General features: G+C 34.2%; 1 long non-coding RNA gene across 1 annotated transcript; it reads left to right on the top strand.

The window, feature by feature from the left end:
- The first annotated feature begins 220 nt into the window (after window positions 1-220).
- On the top strand, window positions 221-5,252 carry LOC137487603 (uncharacterized). Its single transcript, XR_011006243.2, has 6 exons — window positions 221-1,611; window positions 1,916-1,971; window positions 2,495-2,554; window positions 3,354-3,468; window positions 3,733-3,844; window positions 4,919-5,252. It is a non-coding gene; the product is annotated as an uncharacterized lncRNA (long non-coding RNA).
- Window positions 5,253-10,351: the final 5,099 nt, after the last annotated feature.

Below are 10,351 nucleotides of genomic sequence, written 5' to 3'. Positions count from 1 at the left end.
ATGCATGTTGAGAAGCAGACACGCATGTGAAAAGGGTGGGCAGGGAGAAGCAGCTCATTTGAATTTGAAGCCCCAGGATACAAAAACAGCTACAATGTACACTGTAAACGATTTCTGTTGTTTTCACGGTATTATACTGCATTTCTCAACAGTTGTTTACTGTATAAGCTGTGCACAGTTTGTTACTGTATATATTGCTGTTTTCACAGCATGATAATGTATTCTCAACATTTCCATACTGTGAACATGATTAACAGTATGCTACTGCAGATTTTACAATGAATTTGGGGAAAAATCAGTTACTGTGCATCTAAATACAGTACTGCAAATGACCATGAAAAACTCTACACACACTTTATATTATTATTATGTTTATTTTATTTTTTGACAAAGTATTTTGTGAAGAAAAATAAAATAACCAGTTTCTTCAGACTGTTCAGTGCATAAAACTGTCCCCTGGTTTTCCATATTTGGGTGTACTGCACCTTAATTTTATAAGGTTAACATGAAAATATTAAATCATTTTTAATCAACATAACTTTGTGCTTAACCAAAACGTAAACTGGAACAAAAGTAATTGATTCATGGAACAAAAGTAATTGATTCATGAAACAAAAGTCAGCTTAAATGTCATAATGACCAGCCTGCTTTAGACGGATTCATGAGGTTAGGGCACCCGTCATCACCATGGAGGTCACATATCTCCGCATTTTCAAAACAATATTTTAAAATACCCACCATCTCTATAAATAAACCACAGACTTGAGTTTAAAACAACTACATACCCGCATGAAAAACGGATAAAACTAAATTTCATAACACATTCATTATAGAGCCATCTAAGACCGGGGCAAGTCTCACATGTCTAGCCGATGATAACCTCGTTTCGCCGGATACATGAGTGATGATGGACACCCTGGAGGTCAGAATCTCCCCTATCGGCAAAGCACGCTTAAAATTTACACATGATATCTATAAATAAACCACAGATTTGAGTTTGTAAGAACTACATTCTCGCATGAAACACTGTTAAAATTTCATTTCGTGACATATTAAACGCAATATTTATAATATTAGCTGGGCTTTCTCATCCGCCATTACCATTTGCTTGTTGATGTGAAATGAGTTCTGGGAGAAAAAAAAATATATATATATTTATATATAATTCTCAAAACACTTCAAACGAACTTTATTCTTATTGTCAAGGTCAGATATATGTAATAATTTCGCTGGTAAAGTGAATAAAAAACAATGTTACTATATAATCAATATCACGTTTGCACTGGTTCGGTTCAGCACTCGAGCGACTCTGAATCGTATTGAACCGAATTGAACCGTTTGCTCGGGAATTATTTGATCACACGTGTTCACAAGCACATTCAGCAATATGCTATTAGTGTATAATTAGTGTATAAATGCGTGTGGCCAAGCAGTATAACGAAATAGTAATGAATCATATAAAAAAATGAATCGGTTTTAGGCGGATTAAATTCTTTACTGTTCACTAAGGAGCCGATTCATAGAACCGAACGGACACGACTCGACATGCAGGCAACGGCTCTCCTAATTTGAAATTCACCTGTCGTCTTTCATCCAGCAAATTCATCCTCGGTAAGTGTTTTAAAGTCAAATTCTGTCCGTTAAAGGATTGTTTTATAAGTATTTCTGTGTATTGTGTGTAATTTAAAAGAATTAACCAAGTGACATTAGTTGTAGGTTCTATGTTATGTCACGCTATCCGTTAACAAACGGTATTTTAAACAAGAAATAACAGACGCCAGGCGGTCATTGTAGTGTTTGCGAGGTATTAGATACAGTGAGTTTATCTTGAGTGAGTTTTTGACCAAACGTTAAGTTACCTGAAAAAACATAACTTTAACTTATTGTAACTGCATTAATGAATTCTCTATTTCAGCACAACACTGAGATGAAGGCGAAGTCACCATGAAAAGTTAAACGTTTACCGTTAAGGTAAGCTCTGGTCTTCACATAACGTTAGTCATTATGACTAAGCTATCATTATGGTAAAATTTTTCAACTGTAAGTTAACTTAGTTATTAAAACTAAACTCATAATGAAATGAGTCTTAACTGTTTTATTAAATGGAGCTGAAAATTAAATGCAGTTGAATTATTTTAAGCTAACGTTAATATTAACAAAATACATATTAATTATCTATTTCTCAATAATGTTAATGAGCTTGATGTATAGTGTGTCATTAATTGTACATTTAATTTTTGGTGTTCAGGTGTACCTGAGGTGAGTGTACGTTCTGAGTACACAGATATAAGCCAAAGTCATTATCACTATATATATATATATATATATATATATATATATATCCATCCTATTCTAAGAGAAATTGATGGGGTCAGGGAATGATTTGTGTACAAATGTATTTTAACCCCATACAGATTGGTATGGTTGTACCATAGATTTAGATTAATTAATGTTAAGTCTTATTTTACTCTTATTATATTTATCTGTTTTTCAGCTACAGTAATTGATGTTGAAAAACTGATGCAACAAATCACTCCTCACTTGATTATTCAAGGTAAAGTTGATGTCTTCCTCATTTTGATTAGATTTTTAAATGTCAAGTTGTTCACAGATTTGTTCTGAGGAGTTTCATGTACAACCTCTTTTTCTTTTTCCAGCAGTTCCTAAGATAAAAAAATCTGGTGTTAAAACAGCTACGGCTATGCTATTTGCCTACCAAGTGCTGAGTAAATATTAGACAAACATTTTTTCTATAACTGTTGTCTTTGTGTTTATTAACAATTTTACTGGGCATATGTGGTTTTTTTTTTCAAACAGCCTGGAAACTGTAAGTTTAGTTCAATATGTTATTTTATGCTATTCATTTTTGTCTTAACATGGATTGCATGTTGAAGCTATCGTTTTATAGTGGGAAAATGTAAAAGAGAATCACTGAATACAATGGCATAATGATTCTGCTTGTTCAAAGAAGGTACTTGATTTAGTTTTCCTCAAGCGACACATCAGTTTTTATGACTATTGCTTGACACTTGAATTGAAGAGACAGTTCACCCCAAAATGAAAATAATAACATCTTTGGCATCCTCCACTTGTTTCAAAATAGTTATATATTTAATTTGTTCCGTTGAACACAAACTCGTATTTTTTAAAGAAATTTGGTTCAAATATGGATGTCAATAGTTACTGGTTACTAACATTCTTAAAAAATATCTGCTTCAGTGTTTAACAGAAATTCAAACTAGTTTAAAACACATGGAGTAAATAGTGGCAAAATAGTAAACTATTCCTTTAAATATTTTATTCTGAGACTTTTATTTATATTTGTCTTGTCTTTTGCCATGTTGTCCTTCTAGCCCAGATTGTGATGGACCTGGAATGCGACACCAGTTACTCTTAAGACAAGAACCGAATAAAGCACAGATGTGGAGGGATTTGCAGCCAAACTAACTGGAGGGAAGGAACCTTTAGGTAAAAACACCTGCTTTATTTAGATCTGAAGTATTTTATTTGACATAGAGATTTATTGTTTTAATTCTAATTTAAAGCAAACAAGGTTGAGCACCCCTGGTCTAAAAGCTCAAAAATGCTGTTTCCGTGATAAGGTTAAATGTAGTTGAGAAATAGATTCATTAGGATCAATGCTTAAAGTAAACATTTTCTTCTCTCTGTAGACCAAACATGTTTACTATCCCTCACATTTTAATAAATTGTTTCTGTTTTTGTTTCTTACAGTGTGGGTGAACATACTACCTGGATGTCCAACAAAGGCTGCACAAGAGCTCATTTGATAGCACATATTCTGTCCTGTCTACATCTCTGATGACCTGGAAGTGCTTCGACATCAGTGAGTAATACATCTTTATATTGTCATGCATACAGGATTTCTGTAAGCTTAGCTTTAATGTTAGTTTCTAATCAGCAGTGACTGTTTTAAAAAATTAAGTATTTAAATTATTCTCAACGTTTTACTGATGCTGTGCACAGTAACGTTATGATGATTTAGTTTGAGGAAATGTCACTAGAGGGTTTGTATAAAAAATAATTAAATAAATAAATTGTATGAAATGACTCGATAAAATGTTTATTTGTCTCGCTGACATGCCATCACTGCTGCATATTAAAATACAGTAATACGAATTGACAGCAGAATATTACCACAAACATTTCATGAAGTAGGCTAGACTGCTCTTTAGTTCTCTACTCAACTTTAACACATTTCCTCGTGTCGCTGAGCCTCTCTGCAGATTTTGCCAAAAATAAATGCTTAGTGATTACTTTGTTTCATGCAAACCAAATATCAGTAACTTATCATTAGCATTATTTTAAAAAATCACCCACGGCTTTCATGTTCTCTAACGCAATCTTATTTGTAAGTTAGAAGGGGATTTATACGTGTTAAAAGCCTAAAAGTATTTAATTAACATTAGTCACGTTAGATTATTTTTATTTATTTAATTTTAAATATGTAGCCTCTTAAAGTGAGAATGAACTGTGTTTACCCCTCTAAAATCTGTGGAAGCACTAGTAGTGTGATCATGGAATCAGATATTCGAGCTATACAGAGTCGGACATTAAGTTAAGATGAGACTTTATTTTTTACACACCTGTGTGGACACCTGACTAGCGATCTTCAAGAACAATGCCCGCTGATCTTTTCCCCATTAACATTAGTGTAATTGTGAATTGACAACAAACTGTATTTCACCAACAAAAACAATTAAAAAAAACTGTTATATATATTATAACTGTTATATATATATATATATATATATATATATATATATATATATATATATATATATATATATATATATATAAACAACAGTGCAGTGTTGTGTTTCGTTTCTGAATGAATTAAATGGTTTGAGGGATGATTAGTTTTTACTTCAGTGATTGATTTTGCTTGTCATTTTTGCAGGATCATCATCATGCTGCTGCCCTTTTTCACTGTCCCTTTCCACATCATTTGGCCTTCATCATTTCCTGTCTTGTAGCAGTATTCTCACCTTTTTTTAAATTGTAATAATTTTCGATGCATTAATTGTTGACTGGTTTTAATGATCAATTGTTTATTAGTGTTCTGTTGCTTTGTTATATTGAATTATTGCTACTGTTTTAGCATGGTTTACACAATAAACCTTTATTGTGAAGTTAAAGTTTCAGTTTCTTTATTTTTCTTGTATTTCTTGAACTGTTAAAATAACACTTGTGCAATTTTTGAACATTTTTACCCATTATAAAGTAGCACTATTAAATAAAATAAAATAACATTTAATAACTGTAAAATACTATACAGTAATAATGAAAGTAACGTTAAAATACCGTAGTTCTTCATGGTAAAAATGTACAATAAAATACTGTTTTCAGTTTTGCAGTATGTGTATCACTACTGTAATTGGTGTTACAGTAAAAATCAACAACAGTAAAATGATGTATTACATTTTACAGTAAATGTAATACTAATGTAATTAGTATTACAGTAATGTTACTGTTTTATGAAATACAGCAGCTACTGGATAATTGTTGCCAGTAACTTACTGTTAATTTAACAAGAAATCGTTTACAGTGTACTTAAACACCAAAATGGGCAGATTCTGGGGGCTATAATAAATAATCTGATAGGTATTTTGAGCTTAAACTATACAGACACATTCCTGAGACACCAAAGGCCTATCTTACATCTTTAAAAAGGGTAAAATAGGTGCCCTTTAAAGAAAGCTATTTATTTATTTATTTATTTATTAACAAATCTGTTGATTGAAGGATTCAGTCAGATCTGCCCACCACTTATGCACATACCTACAATCTGTTTGGAATAAACAAAAACAGAAGACATTCTTGTTAAAACCACAATGCAAGTTTTTTTTTAAAGAAATGGTTAAAAAGTTATTAACTTATTTATAAGAACACCCCCTGGTAAATGTGTTTATGCTTTCAAGCACATGTTGAAAGTATTTATTTGGGTTTGGTTGGGTTCAAGTCATTCTATAAATGTTTTATAAATAAGTGAATTCATACATATTAAAGTAACAGTAATTCTGCATCTCTTTTAGAGTTTAATTCTGAGTTTAATTCTGAAACTCTTCTATATTATCGTATTCCCAAACATTTAGATTTTCCTTTCGTTTCCCCCCCTCTAAAACCAACATTCGTGTTTACATGAGCAATTTGACCTAGGTAGACTGCTGACCTCCAGCATTCATTCTCGTTTGATGCTTGCAGCGTTTGGGGGTCCCACCAATCTCCCATCTCCAGGTTTGAGTTTAATTGCCCCTGTAATTGCCCTGCTCTCTGCTAGAGCCTGTAATAGTAGTAGGCCTTGGATATTGGCGGGGGCTTCTCATTGTAGCATGGCTAAAACAACCCTAATGTCCCCTTTTTCTGAAACCTGAGAGGGTCTGCTTACAATGGGAACAGTGTTACATGTCTGAATGTGATCATACACTACTTTTCCATTCACCTTTTAGCACCTTTTACCAGTCAACATTCATTACAAAGAATAAACGTATATCCACATACACAGTTTAATTGATGTTTATATAATCATAAAAAGAAACGGAACAAACGTCAAATTTTTTCAAAAAGCCTCATAATTTCTGATCTAAGTTTTAACAAATATGGATTTTTAAAATTCTTTTGAAATGAAAACATTGGTATTGTGTTGTCTAAAAATGAATGCTGACATTCATGAGCACCGATTGTTATTTTATGTTCTAAATGAAAACATTTTTTATGTTAAATTTGAAAGAAATGTCATCAGTAGCTTACAAAATAAAAACAAAAATCAAGGTTTAATCAAACACAAACCAATAAAACACTTGATTTCTCAACTCCTCATTGTAGCATGTCTAAAACAAGCCTAATATTATGTCTCCTTTTTCTGAAACTGAGCTGTACTTGCGTACAATCAGAACAGTGTAACGTTTCTGAAAGTGATCATGCACTGCTTCCCTAACACCTTTTAGCACCTTTCATCAGTCAACATTCATTACAAAGAATAAAGGTAATGAATGAATGAATGAATATTCACAATTTTTAATGTTTTTATAATCATGAGCGGAAATGGAACAATCGTCTGATTTTTAATAATTTAGAATTCCAAGTTTGATTTGACAAATATATGTCTTCTGAAGGGCGACATGGTGGCGCAGTAGGTGTGCTGTCGCCTCACGGCAAGAAGTTTGCTGGTTCGAGCCTTGGCTGAGTCAGTTGGCATTTTTGTGTGGTGTTTGCATGGTCACCCCCGTTCATGTGAGTTTCCCCACAAGTCCAAAGACATGCGGTACAGCAAGGAAATTTGCACAGTATGTCTGATAATATTTTTTTCTTCTGGAGAAAGTCTTATTTCTTTTATTTCGGCTAGAATAAAAGCAGTTTTTAATTTTATGCTTGTTTTAGTATGATTTTTTTTTTTGAGAAAGACAAGCTTAAGTCAGGCCCTGTCACATTTTTTATCAGTGAAAATGTAAATTTCTGGCAGAATGTCCCTGGAATATTCAATTCAATTCAGCTTTATTTGTAGAGTGCTTTTACAATGTAGATTGTGTCAAAGCAGCTTCACAAAAATGGTCATAGTAACTATATCAGGGTAGTTCAGTTTTTAGTGTTTAAGTTCAGTTCAGTTTAGCTCAGTTCAGTGTGGTTTGAAGTCATTATGAGAGTCCAAACACTGAAGAGCAAATTCATCGATGAGTAGCTTTTCAGATCCTGAACCATGCAAGCCAGTGGCGACAGCGGAGAGGGAAAAAAAACTTCACCAATAGGAGAGTGAAGAAAAAAACCTTGAGAGAACCAGAGTCAGTTCGGCACGACCATTTTAATTTCTTCGCTGGCCAAAAGTCTTGTGCAGAGCTGCAGTCTCAGCAGTGGAGGCTGGAATATCTTTTTAGCAGATGTTTGAATCAATGCATTAGGTGAATATGTCACCGTAAAAATCTAAATTTGCTGTTAAATTGCTCACCTTCAAGCCATTTTAGCTAAAAATATGGTCCTTGGTGTTTCATAAAATGAAAGTAAAAAAGTAAAAGTCAAGAAAAATTAAAACCACTGGCTCCTGACCAAGAAATTTAGTGTTTATAAATTTAGTTTTATAAACAAATATTGGGAGGCTAATTCATCTTAGACAATCATTATAGAATCATTCTATTATCCAATCAGCTCAAGACCAAACCCCTATAAATAGTCAAACAACCATATCTCTGTTTTCTCTCCACTTCAGCATCTCTCCATCACCCCAACTCCACTCTATTAAACCCAATACCTACTTAAATCGTGGGGGGAGCGTTCTGGAGCCAAGCTAGACACCGCGCTTGGACCCTATCTTTTTCTCTATCCTGATAAGGGGAATAACACGAGTAAGGGTGTCTTTTTGAGCTCACAGCCATCTCCCCGGACAGCATGCCAAAATACACATGTTCTATTCAGTCATTTATCTGTGAGTGTGAACTTGTGAGACATTATTTACAACATGATTACCTATCTATCATCCACATCACTTGACTAACAGTTCTCAGTGCATTCACTGGATCCTGCAACCCATTTAAAAAGTTGTAAACCAACCACATTTTAAGCATATTACCTGCAAATACACTAATTTATTTGTAATATATTTTTTTAAATATTTTTTCCTGTCTATGGGGATTAGAAAATTCAGTTTTGTGATTCCTGTCCAATCAAATCGCACATAGAAAGTAAATCATGGATGATTTATAATTGCAGCAACTGTTTGGAAGCATTAAAAGTGTCCAAAAAGATGTCCAAAATCTTTACACGCATTGACTTAGAAACTGTTTAGATGCATATCACAGATGAGAAGATGATGGATGTTTACTGTATGATGAACAAAATGCCTTAATATGATAGCCTTAAAAATCCACCACGCACTCGACGTCAACATGACGATAGATTGACGTTGTACCCCAACCTCATGGTGATGTTGCATTTTGTTATGGAATGAAATCAACGTCCAACATCCAACCTAAACTCAACGCCTAATAATGTTGACATTGTGTGGATGTTACCACTATGGCGTCTATCAGATGTTGTATTTTGGTTGTCATACCTGTTATAGTAAACTTCACTTTGGCTAGGCATAAAATTTTGGTCACCTGATGTCACGACCTAAAGCTAATCTAATATTAACGTCATATGACGTTGTGTGCCTGCTGGGCAATAACTAAATGCACTACAAAATGTTACGTTCACACACACATGCACAAATTACATGTAAATGCATCAGCTTTTTACAGCGCAATACTCACTACTCCCTCTTGAGTACTTCTGAATGGTCTACTTTTCACTCATACTTTGAATAATATTCACAACAGAAACTTTTACTCGCACTACATTTTTAGGCAAGTAATGGTACCTTTACTTAGGTATGATTTTTCAGTACTTTTTTCATTACTGTAAAAAATAAATGAAGATATTGTTAAAGAAACCAGCCTTTTTACAGGGTGTCTGCATTGTTACAAGCTCACAAAAACAGCAAAAACCTGATTTCAACTGACATACTTTCAGTCCCTTTATTATAAGAATCGGTTTCTGGGAAATAAGGCAAGAGAATGATATTGTTTAAGTCCTTCAGTCCCTTGGTGCATAATGTCATCGTCTCCCACAATGCATTGCTTAGCACGGTGCCCTTGACTTCCCCCAGTCCACAGTCTCAGCCAATCAGCCGCCTCCTCCAGGGACCAAACCTCATTAACTGCTTACAGAAAGATATTCTCTGTTTAATTGCTCCTCTTAATAGACCCGGCTAGCATGGAGGAGTGACAGCTGTATACATGCATGCACACATACACAGTCAAAACCCCAAAAAATGCCACAAATCTTCAAAAGATAATTAATATTATTAATAAATAACATTATTTAAAAACAGAGTGATATTTAACTACTAAACACACACATACCACAGTACCACCACATACCACAGTCTACCACCGTTATCTGAATTCGCATTTGGCAGTCATTCGGTTAATCCTGATTTGCAGCAAGAGATACAAGGGAGATGTGGGAAATAAGTTACAGCTCTCAGCGCGTCTGCCTTTGGGACAGCAGCTTACAGAAGCCTGTCATTTGGGGAAACCAGGCCGTAATTGCTTTTTGTGTATTAAAGAGAAGTGTCAGGGCCAAAGACAGAAAAGGGCTCGTCTGCGTTCCACAAGAGACCCCTAGCCATGAATGCATTCATCCTGTGCCTTTCGTTAAGAAGATCCTCGCACATTTCCCATTTTGCAAACAAAAGAGGAATTAAGGGCCTATTGGCGAGGTGGTAAACAGGGGGAGTCTTTGTGGAGCACGCCATTGTCTCTGCGCGCTTATTGTTTTCCAGTAGTCACAATGAAGCTGT

The sequence above is a fragment of the Danio rerio genome, chromosome 14, assembly GCF_049306965.1.
Source record: "Danio rerio strain Tuebingen ecotype United States chromosome 14, GRCz12tu, whole genome shotgun sequence".
In the NCBI taxonomy this organism is placed as follows: Eukaryota; Metazoa; Chordata; class Actinopteri; order Cypriniformes; family Danionidae; genus Danio; species Danio rerio.
This window is presented reverse-complemented; position numbering and strand designations above follow the sequence as displayed.